The sequence below is a fragment of the Microcebus murinus genome, chromosome X (genome assembly GCF_040939455.1).
Source record: "Microcebus murinus isolate Inina chromosome X, M.murinus_Inina_mat1.0, whole genome shotgun sequence".
Classification (NCBI taxonomy): domain Eukaryota; kingdom Metazoa; phylum Chordata; class Mammalia; order Primates; family Cheirogaleidae; genus Microcebus; species Microcebus murinus.
This window is the reverse complement of record NC_134136.1, coordinates 31,489,167-31,506,909: the sequence shown is the minus strand read 5'-3', so window position 1 is coordinate 31,506,909 and position 17,743 is coordinate 31,489,167. Positions and strand designations below refer to the sequence as shown.

Here is a 17,743-nt window from a genome sequence, read left to right as displayed (position 1 = left end):
ACTGGTCAATATTCCTGTTTTTGTGCCAATACCATATTGTTTTAATTACTACAGCTTTGTAGTATAGTTTGATATCTGGCATATTAATGCCTCCCATTTTGTTTTTGTTGCCTAGAATTGCTCTTGATATTCGGGGTCTTCTTTGGTTCCATACGAAGCGTAAAATTATTTTTTCTATATCTGTGAAGAATGCTGATGGGATTTTAATAGGTATTGCATTGAATCTGTAGATCAGTTTGGGTAGTATAGACATTTTGATGATATTGAGTCTGCCGATCCACGAGCATGGTATGGATTTCCATCTGTTTACATCCTCTGCTATTTCCTTCCTCAGTGTTTCATAGTTCTCCCTGTAGAGGTCTTTTACCTCTTTGGTTAAATATATTCCTAGGTACTTTAATTTCTTTGTTGCTATTGTGAAGGGAATTGAGTCTTTGATTTGGTTCTCAATTAGATTGTTGTTGGCGTATATGAATGCCTCTGATTTCTGTGTATTGATTTTGTATCCTGAGACTTTACTAAATTCATTGATCAGTTCCAGGAGTTTCTTGGTTGAATCCTTGGGGTTTTCTAGATACAATATCATATCATCAGCAAACAGTGAAAGTTTGATCTCTTCTGCCCCTATTTGGATACCTTTGATTCCATTTTCCTGTCTGATTGCTGTAGCCAAGACTTCCAGCACTATGTTGAACAGAAGTGGAGATAGTGGGCAGCCTTGTCTGGTTCCAGTTCTAAGTGGGAATGATTTCAATCTTTCCCCATTCAGTATGATGTTGGCTATGGGTCTGTCATATATGGCTTGTATCCTTTTTAGGTATGTCCCTTCTATGCCTATTTTCTTAAGTGTTCGTATCATGAAAGGGTGTTGAATTTTGTCAAAAGCTTTTTCTGCATCTATTGAAAGAATCATGTGGTCTTTGTTTTTGTTTCTGTTTATGTGGTGAATTGCATTTATAGATTTACGTATGTTGAACCATCCCTGCATCCCTGGGATGAAGCCCACTTGGTCGTGGTGGATTATTTTTTTGATAAGTGTCTGGATTCGGTTAGCTAAGATTAGAGGAAAAAGTTGGAAACACTCTCCTAGACATCGGCCTGGGCAAAGAGTTTATGAAGAAGTCCCCAAAGGCAATCACAGCAGCAACAAAAATAAATAAATGGGACATGATCAAACTACAAAGCTTCTGCACAGCCAAAGAAATAGTCATGAAAGTAAACAGACAACCTACAGAATGGGAGAAAATTTTTGCATCCTATGCATCCGATAAGGGACTGATAACTAGAATATACTTAGAACTCACGAAAATTAGGAAGAAAAAATCAAATAACCCCATTAAAAAGTGGGCAAAGGACTTGAACAGAAATTTTTCTAAAGAAGACAGAAGAATGGCCAACAAACATATGAAGAAATGCTCAACATCTCTAATCATCAGGGAAATGCAAATCAAAACCACAATGAGATATCACTTAACCCCAGTGTGAATGGCCTTTATCAAAAAATCTCCAAACAATAAATGCTGGCGTGGTTGCGGAGAGAGAGGAACACTCCTACACTGTTGGTGGGACTGCAAACTAGTTCAACCTCTGTGGAAAGCAATATGGAGATACCTTAAAGCGATACAAGTGAATCTACCATTTGATCCAGCAACCCCATTGCTGGGCATCTACCCAAATGATCCAGTGACACTCTACAAAAAAGACACCTGCACTCGAATGTTTATAGCAGCACAATTCATAATTGCAAGGCTGTGGAAACAGCCCAAGTGCCCATCAATCCAAGAATGGATTAATAAAATGTGGTATATGTATACCATGGAGTACTATTCAGCTCTAAGAAACAATGGTGATATAGCACATCTTATATTTTCCTGGTTAGAGCTGGAACCCATACTACTAAGTGAAGTATCCCAAGAATGGAAAAACAAGCACCAGATATATTCTCCAGCAAACTGGTATTAACTGAGTAGCACCTAAGTGGACACATAGGTACTACAGTAATAGGGTATTGGGCAGGTGGGAGGGGGGAGGGGGGCGGGTATATACATACATAATGAGTGAGATGTGCACCATCTAGGGGATGGTCATGATGGAGACTCAGACTTTTGGGGGGAGGGGGGGAAATGGGCATTTATTGAAACCTTAAAATCTGTACCCCCATAATATGCCAAAATAAAAAAAAATAAAAAAATAAAAAAAAAAAAGAAAACACGAAAAACATCGATAAGAGCCAGATTAATATTGCAAAAGGGACCAGGCCACAGGTATAGAGGAGGGAAGCAGGATGTTCAGGTACCCCTACTAGATGTGGCTTATCTGGAAACATGCACACATGGCTTTAAGTGGAACTGCCTGAGAACTAAAGGGCTGAGGAACAGGGGGCAGAGGGTCATGATGAAGATTTTCCTCTTAATTCAGGCCCTAGTTTTGCTGTGTGACCTTGACACATGGTGCCACCTCTGTGGACTTTGTTAGTGCTAATTCACCTGCTCCCCCTAATTCAACCAGACCTGGATGATTGCTTGGGTTATTAACACATTGCTCTTATCAAATTGGTGATGTAAAATGGTTAGATGAGCCTACAATGGGTGATGAGAAATAAAAGACCAATTTAAATAACAAGAATCCTTCAAAGCGGTTCCCTTGGGTTCCAACCTCACCTCAGTCTCAGGCCCTGAGCCTCAGCCTGCCTGCCCGCAGTCTGCAGGGCTCCCGGTGCTCAGCCCTTCAGCAGCCCAGCTGCTGGTCCTATCTGATCTGCCTGATTGTGGCTCCTGGCTTGGGACAAGTCCCCCTTTGATCCCTAGCTCTAAGGACTGACTGGCTGTCCCCAGATGTGCTCACTACAGAGCCAAGGAGTGAGCCAGCAGCCTCACCAGAGAGTACAGCTGTAAGGCCTCAGTCTGCTCCTCTAACCCTCCCATCTTCCACTTTCCTCTACTATATCCACATCCTCAATTGTGCTGTGAATTTGGGAACCATAGCTTCAACTTGGCTTGCTTTCCTCCTTTTCTTTCTAAATTTGTTTTTCTAACCATTATGCCAACAATCTGCAGTAGTAGCACACACTGAAGTTTACCTTATTTTAATGACTGCAATGCTCCTGCCCCCTAACCAAGATACCAGGGAAATGAAATGGCAATTAAGAAATTTGACTTCTCCTTCTACTTTCTTTTTCACACAATTGCTTGAGTATGTCAACCAAGAAGAGGTGAGAGACCAGACTGCAAAGCAGTAAGGCAAGGTGTTTATTGGTGGTCTCAGGAATTGCAATTCAGGAAACAAAGATTTGGGAAAGGCCAAATCATGTCCTGAAGAGAGAAAAGGGGAGTAAGGATTTTTAAAAGGAAGATAAGGGTAATTACACGAGTTGTTTTGAAAAAATTATTATTGGTAGAGGCTGCTGGCTTAGTATATGAGTTCACAGCTCACTGGTTGTCGCTGTTCAGAAGTTGCAGCACTGGTGAAATTCATCTGTTTTCCAGGATGTTGTGGTCTTAGCAGTTTGGCCCAGTCCAAAGATTTGAGGCAAGTCCCAGTTTTATTTTTGCAAGGTTGCAGGTTGTGTAGGTAGTCCTTCTTAGAATAACTTTTCGACTTTATTTTAGAGCTCTGAACCAGAGTGATGCCATTTTGTGTATCACATTTCACAAGTACTTAATAGGAGCCAGGCACTTCCACAATGTCACCTTGCCTGAATTTGTACAACAGTACTATGAAGGAGGAGCATACAAGGGCTCTGAGAGTTGCTCACCTGGAGTCACGGAAGTGGCAGAGCTAGGATCTTCATCCAAGGCTATGCTCTTCCCCAGCAATCCCATGGCTTTGCTTCCAGAGCTAAGTTCCTCTCTAGCCTCAAAGTTCCCCTGGACAATGGGTGTGGTTTGCTTTGCCCCCATCAGGGTGGTTGTGAGGACCTCAGGAGGGATAACCTGAGAACCCCATCAGGTTCCTTGTGGTTTTATCCCAGCTCTGTAGATAGTGGAAAGGCTTCTTTCCACAGCTCCCCCTCCCCTGTAGCCATGGGGGCAAGTCTCACTCCAGACTGTGAAAACTACATGACAGGACCTTTCTAAAACCACCTTGACACAGAGGAGCGTAGTGAGGGATTGAGATTTGGAGTTCCACACAATAGGTTTGAATTATGGCTCCCACATTCACTGTGTGACCTTGGGCAAGTTGCTTAACCTCTCTGATCCTTAGTGGGGTTTTTTGCTTATTTTTAAAGAATCTCTTAAATGGGGATAATGCTACCTCACAGGGTGGTTGTGAGACTTCAACATGATAGTGAAATAACAAGCTCATCAGGTGGAAACCCCATGATTTGGGGTTGGCAGCATTAATTTGCCAATTTGCCATAGACAGAATTTAGCTGTGGAGAGCTTGACTTAGACCCTATCTAGGGGGTCTAATTACCAAAGGCCAAAGAAGAGGCCCCGTGCCAAGGTGGTCTCACTTATGAGATGCTTCCAAAGAGTGACCCCAAGGGCTTTGACCTACAGAGCCTGATGAAGCCTAACCAGGCTGTGTACTGTGTAGTACAGTCCAAACCTTCAGTTCTGGGGGGGTACTCCTAAACCCTTCCTTCCCCCATCCCAAGCTGCCTGGCCTGTGATACCTGCTGAAAGCCAGGTCCCTAGACGTCAGCCACCCTATCTAGAACTTTGGAACATTTCCACACTAGCCTTAGAGCTTAAAGGAGCTTCATCAACCATCTAGTCCATCACTCCTATTCTACATAGGAGGCAATGAGGGTCACAGAAAGGAAGTCACACAATTCACACAGCTGAAACCCATTGGGGCCAGGACCAGAGAACACAGGCTCCCTGACTCCCAGTCCAAAGCTCCTTTAGTCACTCTTTGCTGGCTAAAATTGTTCTTTTCTTGAAAAAAACACCAAGAAAGCAACCAGTTTGCAGGCCAAACTGGAGGGTGGGGCCAGATTGGGCCTACTGATAGATTTGTTTTGCCAGTACCTCTCCCTTCCAACTCACATTTTATATTTTAATTTTCAACCCACATTTAAAAAACAGGAGATTTTGCATAAAATCCATATTCCCAGTTCCCCTTGATAGGTAAGTGAATATGGTAACACTAGACCCATGTACCTATGTGATATTACTGTCTGCTATTGTCCAATAAACACCACCTATATTAGACAAAACATGCATCTTTGATTCTCCACAATCCCCACAACTCCCTATAGCCTCACACCCAGCCAGCCTCACTTACTGTACATTACCTGCCTGTCCACTATAGGAAGCCCTTTGAGGGGAGGGTCTGTGTGTTTGTGTGTCCTCATGCCCTTTTTATCCAACCTGAACAGTATCTGGCCTAAGTACTGCCTAAATGGCAATAATGACCACCCCCCAGACATTTGCCCTGCCAGTGTTGGCTTGCCAAGCATTTTCCCAGCTTTCTAAGACAATAGCCTAACTGCTTCCCAAAGTATTGTGAAGTGTGATGGAGAGGGGAAGAATAGGTATTAGCAGTCTCATCACAGGTGAGGAAATGGTTTAGCAAGTGGGGTGGTGGGATTAGAACTAAATAAACTGTAGTTTCTCAGTAGGTGGGCTTTGGGGGTGCTCCCTGCCACTAGTTTGAGTATTAGAACTGAGAGATAGGAAACAAATTGGCCCTGCCTAGGTCAGGGGGTGGCTCTGAGGCCTTACCTGATCCCAGCATTTAGAAGAGGCAGCTTTGTGAGGTGGAGCAGAGCTGGCCTTCCAGCCGGACACTCTGTCCTCCATTGCCATCCCAGCTTGTCTCTTGAGCCACTCGGGGTCCTGTTGAGGGGGAGAAATGGTAAGTAGGCTTGGGGCCAGGACCCAGCCCTGCATACACAGTTGTGAAGAGAGCTGTAGAACATTATTGCCTGTGCATTATTGAGAATTAGTGTACTCTGTCAACCAAAAATTAATGACAGGACCCAGAGAATGGCAAGGCAAGATTGCACCCTGGGCCTGTGGAGCGGACTGGGGCCAAAGCACACAGAATGCCTTTAAGGGGAGAGGCGTCGGGTTTGGGCAGGTGGGCCCAAGTTGCAGGAAAGAGTACACATATGATCACCCCTAGAAAGGAAGAGTACACAGGAGTATTTCTCTCTTCCTCTTTCTACTCTTTGATCTTTCCTCAACTTCCCTGTTCCTGGGTGCCAATATCTTTTCCTTCCTCCCCTCCTTCCGTCCCTCATCAACTCTTTTCCAGTCCCAGCCTTCTTTCTCTTTCCACCTCCTTTTCCTCTATGACCTGGAAGAAGGCTGCTGGTAGGCTGGTTGACAGCTAAAAGAGGCCTCAAGGACAACTCCAGGTGCCCAGATACTCAAGTGCTGAAGGTATCATTTCCCAAGATAGGAAAAATCTAGGGGACAAATATTTTGGCAGGGCAGTGGATGGAACCAAGAATCCTGTTTTAGCCAGAAGTAGTTTAAGACACTCTCAGACATCTAGGTGGAAATGGAGAAGGAGTTCATTATCATAACCATAGCTAATATTCATTGGACACGTTCTATGTCACAAGAACTTTAGGCATTTTTACTCAGTCTTCACAGTGATGCCAGAAGAGAGACACTACTATTATCTCTGAAGTACAGAGGGGTTAAGGCATTTTTCCAAGGTCACACAGCTAGTTGGTGGCAGGACTGGGATTCAAGCATTCAACCTAAATAAGGAAACTGAGGCAAAAATAATATAGAGAGCTTATTTGGGCCAAGGTTGAAGACTGCAGCCCAGGAAACACTGGAAAATCCTCTGGAAAACAAAGGAGGGGCTCAAGTTTTTAAAGAAAAAAGGACAAATCAGGAGAGGTGGCAATTACAAAAGTCATTTTTCAGGAATTCTCATTGGGTTACAGAAATAAAATTGATTAGTGATTGATTGGCTATATATTGTTGGACTATAGGTATGAGTTGTGATGTCTAGCATGTGGCATTGTTGGGAAAATTTATAGTTATCGGTGGCGACACTCAGTCAAAAGTCCATATAGCAGGTGGCTTCAAAATGATTACTTGGCTCAGGGGGAGGTAGGACATGACTGCGGTCATATTTCAATGCCTCCCTGGACCTGATAATTTAAAGGGGGCTCACATTCCTCAGATAAAAAGTTTCTGTTCTTTCTCAAATCCCAGGTAGTCAGGCCCTAAGCCTGTATTCTTAACCATCACATTGGATATATGAGTAGTTGTCCCTGAATGGGGAGATTAGTAAGGGGTTTTATTTGCTTTTTGTGCTTATCTCTATTTTCCAAATTTTCCACAATGCATATGCATTGCTTTTGTAATCAGAAAAAAATACATAAGACATTTTATTTTTATTAATAATAGCATTTCTCAAGGCCTCTCAAGTCAGTCCCTAGATACCGCTAACCTATTTCCTCTTCAACCCATGTCAATCCCAGTGCCATCCTCCTAGCAAAAGGAAGGAGGAGGGAGAAGGCAGCTGACCCCATATTTACTCCTTTCCTGCAGGTGGGTAGGGGGATGTCAACATGGCGCTGCCTCTCTTCTATCTTGTCCAACTCTGGAGCTGTGACTGTGGACACTGGGTGTGGGGCTCCCCTCCAGCTTCTCTGCCATGCTTGGCAGCTTCTTTGATTCTTCAGGGAGTTGGGGGAAGCTCCAAGCCACTTCTTGCCCCAACCTCAGCTTTATCTGCCCATAGAAGCTGGGCTGGCAGCTGGGCCAGAGCCAGGCCAGTGCCATGGAAGGGACCCTCATATGCCATTCCCAATGCTCCTTGACCCTCCCAAAACATCATCTCCATCTCTTGGTATCAAGTTCCCCTGGATTAATTAGTATTCCCAGACTGGGACCACAAGGATGCTGCTTTACTTTCATCCTAACAGCTCCAGGTAAGAGATTTGCCTATGCCTCCCCACTCCTGGCTCTCTCCTGGAAAGACTGGGGTGAGGGGGACAGGAAGAAGCTAGTGCCTGTGATAGGGAACAGAGTCTCAGGGGGAAGGCTGGGGTCTGCTGCCAATCTGCATGCTTTGCTTGCCTCCTTCCCAGCAGTGGGTCGAAGGTGCTGCACCCTCCGTACTGCCAGCCAGGCCCCCACTCAGTGGTGGCAGGGAACTGTGTGCAGCCAATAGATGACATTTTCTGTCTCATGAAGCCAACTGGCCTAGGTGGCTTTGAAGATTTATGTACATACACCCCACACACACCTCAAAACAACTCAGCTTCCAGCTGAGGGACAAGTAGCTGAGCAAATTATGGTGTATCCATTCTATGGACTATCACATATGCATTGAAAAGAATGATGTAAATTTTTGTGTGTTGACCTAGAATGACATCAACATTATAGTAAGTGGGAAAACAAGTTGTACCATAATATAAAACATACTCAGTTTTGTTTTTTAAAAATAGATATTTTAGTCATGTTGATATAAATTGACCTATCTGCACAACCTTTGGACGTGATTAAGAAATGTACCCCCAAAGTATAAACAGAGGTTAAGAAGTTATCTGCAGTGCTTGGGGAAGGGCAGGCCAGGAAGAAATGAACATATCTTGTTTTACATAATCAAAAAAAATGATGAGATTATAGGTTATTTTTTTCTACTCATAATAAATCAAACTTTATAAAGAACTGAACATAGTGGGCACATTTATGCCTTCAGACTCTAGCAATGACTATATATCAGATGTGGAACAATCCTGTGGCTGGTCATAAGTGGCTGGGTGTTCTGGCCCTGGAACAGTGTCCTTCTCCTAGTAGTGTCAGGAACACCCTTGACAACCACTGGCTAGTAGTCAGCGTGGACAGTTGGCCCAGGACTTCTTTGCAGAACTGGCCTCAGCTCAGGGAAGATTTGATGATTCATCAACAATTATATGTCAGGTACCTCCTAAATACCTCCTAATATCCTTCTATGGATCCTTCTATCACATTTCTACTCTGTGCTCTAAAGGATCCACATTGAAGAGAGAAGCCTCTAATCTACTAAGTCTGTGAGATTAAGTCTGTGCCTTCTTTCAACTTTCAGGCCCCCGATATGTGCCAGGCATTATGCTGGGTGCTTCCATTTCCCCATATTGACATGGATGTGTAACTATTTTCTGGAAGGGATGAGACATCTGGGATGAGACACACTTGTCGAATTTGAAAATGCACATGGTAACATATCTATTGTTGTTGCAATGCAAACTGCAGAAAGATAGGTTTGAGGAGATATTGTCTGGTAGAAGCCATAGAAAATGGAGAGTGTGTGTTTTCTTGAAAGGGTTGGACATGCCAATCCATTCAATGATGGAACTCATAGTATAGAATGGGGCAAAAAGTTTCCCAAGACAAAGAAACCGAGGGACAGAGGGAACTGGTCTTTCTTTTGATGGAGAATTATCAGGAGAGGAGCTGATGGTGATATGGGAGCCTTTATGGTGCAAGGGGGCCTTAGATCCCTGCTAGGTTGAAGGTGGTATTTATAGCCATAGGCCCCAGTGTGTGACTGAGCAAGCACTCCAGGTGTGTGCTGGATTTGGCAAGCTTACCCTGCTGTCCTCCCAAAGGTCACCATCTTCAAAGAAGTAGGAAATCCCATTAGTCAGATGGGAAAACTAAGGCTCAGAGAGCTTAGGAGGGCAAGTTAGAGTCGAGGTAGGGGATCTCCTATAGTAATCATTCCAGCTCTGGGCAATCGTTGGTGCACTTGGCCTGACCCTACTGTGACTCCCTGGCTACTCCTGTCCCTGCCCATGGGTTTAGCTCTCTGAAGAGGAGGAACAAGGCTGCACAGGCCCAGCCCCTTCTCCCAGGCAAGACCTGGAAAGCCCCAGAGAAGGGGGCAAGTGAGGGCAATGGCACTAGTTCTTAGAGTATAATGATAATGGCTCTATCTGCCATGCTTTGGCCCAGCACCAGGAGGATGAGGAACAAGGGGGCATGGGAACAGATCTGGGTAAAGGGAAGGGTGGGTCTTGATCCTGCTCTGCTGTTAACTTTCTCTGTGGCAATAAACCAGTCCTCACAGGCTGGAGGATCAGGAAGTGATAGAGGCCACAGTGAGAGTCAGAGACTGTCACAGTAGGGATGTCTGTCTAGTCCCACCCCCTCCTGTATGGATAAAATACTGAGGCTCAGAGCTGAGAATGGTGGTGGGAACTTCTTCCATGATCCTTTACAAAAAGGATTCCTGAAAGAGGTGGAGTCTGAGAAGGGGACAGGGCCAAGAGGTGTGAACATCTTGGGGAGTGGTCTGTGTGAAAGGATAGGAAGTCAGTGACCAGGGAGCTCAGGAGAGGCCAGAAGGAAGGGGAGCAGAGAACATATGGCTGGAGACAAAATTTAAGACCCTAGTCTAAGACCCTTGTGCTGTACACTGTGGTAGCCATGGAGCCATAAGTGGCTACTGAGCCCTTGCCATGTAGCTAGAGTCACTGAGGAACTGAACTTTTGATTTTATTTAACTTTCATTCATTTAAATCTAGAAACTGATATCTAGTTCACTTATAGAAAACTTTTTAATATGTTTGGAAGAACATGAGTATTTTTTTGCTGTAAATTTTATGAAATCTAAATACTGTGATCATGTATCTCTCTCTGATGAAAATTTTGGGTCCAAATTGAGATGTGCTCTAAAAATACATATGAGATTTTGAAAACTTAGCATAAAAGGAATGTAATAACTATGAATAATTTTTATATCGAGTACATGTTGAAATATTAATATTTAGGGCATATTGAGTTAAATATACCAAAATTAGTTCTAGCTTAAATTTTTTCATTTTAATGTAGCCACTAGAAAATTTAATATTACATGTGACTGCCTTGATAACACCTCTTCAATTTCTAACTTAAGTGATATGTGTTCTCTTTTTTGTTAATCAGTGTAGCTATGTTTATTTCATGTTTTCAAAGGATAAGTGATCATTTTCTTTTGACTTTGTGAATTTTCTCTTTTTTTTGGTTTTGATTTTATTGGGTTCTGCTCTTTTATTATTTTCCACTTTTTAAATTTTTTTTATTTTTATAGATTTAGGGGGTACAAACACAGTTTTGTTACATGGACATATTTTACATAGTAGTGAAGTCTGGGCTTTTTGTATAATCATCACCCGAACAGTATACACTGTACCCATTAGGTCTGCAGTCCCCAATTCTTGGGCTGCAGACTGGTACTAGTCCTGGTCCATGGCCTGTTAGGAACTGGGCTGCAAAGGAGATGAGCAGTGGGCGAGCAAGTGAAGCTCCATCTGTAGTTACAACCATTTTCCATTACATATATCACTGCCTGAGCTTCGCCTCCTGTCAGATCAGTCACTGTCTCCCAACCCCCCCCAGATGGGACCGTCTAGTAGAGGGAAAAAAAGCTGAGGGATCCCACTGATTCTGCATTATAGTGAGTTGTATAATTATTTCACTGTATATTACAATATAATAATAGAAATAAAGTACACAATAAATGTAACGTACCTGAATCATCCTGAAACTATCCCCACCCCTGCCACTGCAGTCTGTGGAAAAATTGTCTTCCATGAAACCAGTCCCTGGTGCCAAAAAGCTTGGGGATTGCAGCATTAGGTAATTCCTCATCCCACACAACCATCCCACCTTTCTACCCTTCCAAGTCGCCAATGTTTATTATTCCACTATTTTCATGTGTGTACACTATTTAGCTCCCACTTATAAATGAGAACATGTGGTATTTGACTTTCTGTGTCGGAGTTATTTCATTTAAGATAATGGCCTCTAGTTCCATCCATGTTGCTGCAGAATAAGTGATTTCCTTCTTTTCTATAGCTGAGTAGTATTCCACAGTATGTGTATATTATATATATATATATGTAATATATATACAAACATACATTCATCACACCACATTTTCTTTATTCAATCATCCTTTGATAGGCACTTAGGTTGATTCTATATCTTTGCTATTGTGAATAATGCTGCAATAAACATACCAGTGCAGGTATCTTTTTTACTTTAAGTTTACTTTGTTCATCTTTTTCTGACTTCATATGTATGTTTATAATTGAGATTAGTCTATAAATTTTCTTATATTGTCCTTGATACATTTTTTTATTAATCTCCTGGAGTAGGCTTAAGAACCGAAGACCAACTTTACCAACTTCATAATTTTCTGCAACTGACACTTGGGAAGGACCAACCCAATGCAGCCAAGCTCTCCCTAAAAACTCAACTCCCACCCTGCCCCATCTCTGCCTACCAACCCAGCCACCACGCAGTGCTGACTCAACTCCATCAACAATTACTGCCCAAGCACCTACTGCCAAGCACTGTTCTCTGTGTTGAGGATTCAGCTGTGAGCAGACAGACAAGGCTTCTACCCCTGGGGAAAGACACACAATAAACAAGTAAACAAAGTCCTCACAGAATGTGACAAGTGCTATTATCTGGTTTACACTTTAAAGGGTCTCTGGCCACTGGATAGAGAAGAGATTTTTTTTTCATTTTTTATTTTATTTCAAGAAAATATGAAAGTATGTAGGTGGAGAAAAGATTTTAAGAGAGATCGGAGTGGAATGAGTTATATGTGTTCTCTGTTTATCATATAGCTGTTTACCCAGGAAGCTGAAAAAGGGCCTATTAACCATCTAGTCTAATCCTTCATTTCATGATTGAGGAAACTGGGATCCAGAAAGGGGAAGTGATAGCAGCATGGTGTAGTGAAAACAACTTGAGCACACTTGTCTCAACTTAAATCCCAACCATGACATCATTCATGGGGTGGGCTCAGTGGAATCACTCAGACTTTTTGAGCCTCATCTCCCTCATCTAGTAGTGGCCCCTATCCTGCCTTGTAGGGTGGATGAGGTGACTTGTGTAAAGAGCCCAGAGTATAGTAGGTGCTTAGTAAATAGTGCCATTATTACTGCCATCACCATAAGGGGTGACCTGCCCAAGTCACATAGGAGACAAGCAAGAACTGGGTCTATCCTCACCAAGATCCACTCAGCTTTCAGTGCAGTTTCCAGGTCAGATGAATGATGAAAGAGGAAAAAAAATATGTTACACAATTGATGAACATCAGGATAAGTGAGTGAAAAATAAAAGTACCTAAGAGGACAGACTGTCACCACAAACTGCAACTGCTTCCCAACATGTTTTTCCCTGAGGTGAGTCCAGTGGGAGACACAATAAATGACTATTCAACAAGGAAAGACCATCCCAGTCCAGGGAATCCCTCCTGTCCAACCAGAGCCACCAGGAAGGGAATTTGCTCCTCTAGCAAAAATGTACAAAGGCTGCAGAAGAGTCCCGCAGTCAGACCAGGCAGGCCTGCCAGGAAGAGCTCAGTGAGAACAGAGAAAGGCCCAGGGCAGAGGCCAGCATGCACAGGCACTAGCTTGTGGCAGTAAAGAGGAAGGCTGTTGGTCACAACTGAATCTGATCCTTGACATTCCCCTCATGAGCCACCTGGTTTACATAGGTTATCCAACCTCTGTGAGCTTCAGTGTCTTCGTGGCTGTGGGGCTGGCAGTGCCCTCCTGGTAGTGGTGGGGCTGCAAGAATTCCACGGGGCCACATATTGCTAAGGACTGGCACACACAGGAGGGAGTCAAAATGTGTTTGGTTCCTTGGGGTCCAGGTCCCCACTTTGGGGAGTGAGGGGCAGAATTGGTTCCTGGAAAGTGAGAGCAGGATGGTATGGGGGAATAGGGGCAAAAGGAGCAGGGAAGGAGATTGGTGGCTGCTTCTCTGAATGGGGCAGGGGCAGTGGCAGCTCCAAAGTTCCTACTGTGGAGGATATACATTCCCTGTTCACATTCTTTACTTCCCATGGACTCCTTGTCCAACTGTATGGTGGCTTCTGTTCCTGGGATTATAATGAACATGCTCTCACCAAAGTCACAATCCACCTATTTATCATCAGGTTCAGTTTTTTGTATAAATATATTAATGTATTGAGTATTAATTTTAATGAGCTCCTAAAATATGCAGACTGCTTCTTTGTCTTAATAGCAAATCTGTGACAGTTTCCCAGGCTCTGGGGCATGATGTGCTGGAAACAAATCTAAGCTGTCCCACTCCCTATGGGGCATGATGTGCTGGAAACAAATCTAAGCTGTCCCACTCCCTAACTGTGCAGTCTTGAGAAAAGTCCTTATGCCCTCTGTCCTTTGGTTTTTCATGTAGAAAATGAGGGTTAGCAACAATATCTATCTTGTAAACGTGCTGTGAGCATTAAATGACTTGATACCTAAAAACCACATTGGCACAAAACACATTTTAGCTATTCCTATTTCTTTTTGTCTGTATTTGTTTGCCATTATCTTTACTATCCATGTTATAGACTGGAGTTTATTCATAATCAATGATCTTTGATGTATATTATTAGTGACATAAGCAGGTTACAGAACTAAATGTAGGATAGTTTAGCTTCTGCATATACATATATAAAATAGATACTTCTCTGCATAAATATATATGTACCTACATAAGAAAACTTGTGCAAGAATATTATACAGATAAAAACATTAGCAGCTATTTTCTTTGAGTGATTGTTTTAGAGTAATGTTATTTATTTTTTATGTTATCTATTTATAACTATGATAAAATCCCAGTGGTCTTGTAGTTATTCAAAATAATTGTCAGGGAAACTCAAGCATTCTTTACCACAACCATAGGAAAGACACTAACCTTTAGAACAGAAAATATCCCTGAATCTCAAAAAGGAAGAAAAGATATTAAGGGAGCCTCTTCCAAGTAAAATAGGATATATTTTCCCCTAATTCCAAACCAAAGTGATAATTATCAACATTTTATACATCATTATCTTCTAGGACTTAAAACCTTATAGCCTTAAACGTTTGTAAGATTGTGCCCACGTGAGTACTCACTTAACAACCCTCTTCTCTTTGAAGAAGTTGAAGGTGCAGGTGGAATCCCAGTGTAGGTGGTAGTGGATTCGGTATAAGGGTCAAAGGCTGTGACTCCTGCCTCCCCTTCATCTGTTCTCTCTTCATTTGGGGCTCAGTGGGAAACTGCTTTTCCAATATCAATCTAGAAGCTCAAATAAGGGGGCAGAAAATGATCTGGAATTAAAGGAAATGGATTCATGATCTTTTCCCTCTTCCCACATCCCTAAGCAAAGTCTTCCTGCAATACAGAAATGGCTCCAAATCTTTATTCATAATGTAAGTGTGAGCATGTGTTACTTCTTACTACTACATTTCCCGGTGGTCTCTATGGCAATTATGCTGTTTGGTTTAGGTAACAGTCATCACTTCTCCAGGAGGGAGGAGAAAAGTGGGCCAGGATGACCATTTGTTGAAGTTCTACCAGGTGCCATCTACTCTGTACAGGATTTCTTATTTTCCCCACAGAACAGTTTCCTAAGGAAGGCATTGTGAGTCCCCTTCTACAGATGACCAAGGGCAGGCTGACAGAGGCAAAGAAAGGATTCCAGTGTCACACATCAATTAAGGGGCAGGAACAGAATTCCAGATTTTGCCCTCATCACATTTTTCCATGTATTCTCAATAGGTGCAATATCCCTCTTAAGGGGCTGAATATTGGGTTTTGAGGGTAGGAATATGGTAGACATTACAATCATTTGTGGTACTACATAGGACCAAAATACATAAACAGTTTCTATCTGTGGTATTAACATTTCATTTGTCAAGCAGGAAGGAATTAATGAGGAGGCAAAAACATCTAAAAAGGCTGCTTTGGATAATGAAGGAAGGTTGGGAAACATTTCACATGCCCCCTGATTTCTATAGATGAAGGGCCATCAAGGCTTAGGGACCAGTCATTTCACACTCTCCCATGAATGTTCACTCAATGAACCCTCTGGGTGATGACGATGATGATAATGATGGTGGAAGAGAAATCCTCTCCCTGGGGCAAGAGACCTTGGAGACTGTGAATCACTGGCGTTTAAGGTGGCAGACAGGGGACTCAGTCACAACAACAGGTAGTTCTTCTGGGAAAGTAGCATATTAATGTTTTTTAAAACTAATGTAACCCAATGGTATTCTAAATTATATCTCCTGTATATAACCTTTGTAACATAATTAAATGCCCATTTTACATCAGGTTATAGGAAGTCAGGAGAGGGGATGTAAGTCAGGGAAACTGTATTGTTAATGCCTGCTCAGTAATGGAGCCTGGAATTTCACTAAAGCTTTGTGTCCTGAAGCTGTCAGGAATCTGAGTGTTCTAATCTCCCTGGGCCCTCACGTTCTAGGCTGCACTGCAGAAATCAGGATGCTGCAGTTTCTTTTGGAATGTATGCCCTCAGCAAAATAACCCAAAATTAGTTCACACAAATCCATATTGATACAAATAAATGTTTGAAAAAATAAATGGGTGAGAGGAGACAAATTGTCTTGATCAAATAATGCTAAATAATGTATGTAGCTATCTGCCTTCCCTAAGGTTAAGGTTAATTCCACCCCCGATCATTGACTCACTTTTGAAGAACAAAGTAGGGAATGGAAAATAGTTACTGTACTAGAAAAACTGGAGAAACTTGACAAACCCCACCTTAAACAAGAGATGAAGGTTAACATCATCAGTGACACCATCTGAGCATCACATACTCCCAAATATGATGTGATAAGAAGGGAATTTCAACTCTGTAGTATTTGTTCCCAAAGCTGTAACACCAGTCTAAAGGAGAAAAAGAACTAACTAAGCTTGTACTCATGAAGACTGTCAGAGTCATGAAAACAGTGTGGCAGCTCCTCAAACCATTCAAAATGGAGTTACTACATGACCCAGCAATTCCACTCCTAGATGCATACCCAAGAGAAATAAAAATATATGTCTATATAAAAACTTGTACACTAATGTATTTGGAATCATCATTCATAATAACCAAAAACTGGAAACAACCCAAGTGCCCATAAACTCATGAATGGATAAGCAAAATGTGGTATATCCCCATACTAGAATATTTTTCAGTTATTAGAAGGAATAAAATTCTGACACATGGTACAACATGAATGAACATTGAGTATGTTATACTAGGTGAAGAAAGTCACCTACAAAAGACAAAACAGTGTATTATCACAATTATATGAAATGTCTAGAACAGACAAATGTCTAGAATAGACACACAAAACATATCTGTGATTGCCTAGGGGTGCAGGTGGTGGCAGAGATTAACTGCATTCAAGCATAATGGGAGTTTTTTTGTGATGAAAACATCTAAAACTCTATACTGGTGATGCTTACACAATTGTATACATTTACTAAAATTCATCAAATTATATCCTTTAGATGTGTGAATTTTATTGTCTATAAGTTTAATTGCAAGAAAGCTGTTAAAAAATGATATTGGCCTGGTCTTCCGTTGTATCACAGTAATGACCAACATGTTTGTCTACCACAGAGTTGAGGGGCCTTCCCTCTGCATCATCACATCAGCATTAGTACTTTCTTCACTCCTCTGGGGCCTTTCTCTCCTGTCTCCACTTGGGAAGTCTAAATGGAACTACTTTTATGAGTGTCTGTAGACCAATACTTATCAAGGGCTACATAGGTGCATACCTTTCACATCAGCACTTCCTCTTACATGTTTATCTTCAGGACACAGTGAAGGATGTTGACAAGGGTCTGGTTACAAGGACTGCCCTCCTGATAATTTCCTTCCTTTACTTCTAAGCCTGAATTTAGGAAGGGAGGCAAGACAGGATGCAAAGACACAAAGGGACAGAGGAAGCAGAGGAAAATGGGGCTGTCAGCGTATGCACACATACGTGCACACACACACAGACACCATATTGTGTTACCACAATGCTGGAATTCTCCCAAGACAGTTGCTGGGC

The 17,743-nt window shown here is 42.3% G+C and overlaps 1 long non-coding RNA gene across 1 annotated transcript in view; it reads right to left on the bottom strand.

Moving 5' to 3' along the window:
• The window catches only part of LOC105884214 (uncharacterized), a 129,636-nt gene that overhangs the window by 39,709 nt on the left and 72,184 nt on the right, over positions 1-17,743 (bottom strand). The window contains exons 9-10 of the long non-coding RNA XR_012915916.1: positions 14,807-14,976; positions 5,673-5,786 (exon numbers count right to left, since the gene is read on the bottom strand). This is a non-coding gene — a long non-coding RNA (uncharacterized LOC105884214). The remainder of the gene's footprint in view (positions 1-5,672; positions 5,787-14,806; positions 14,977-17,743) is intronic.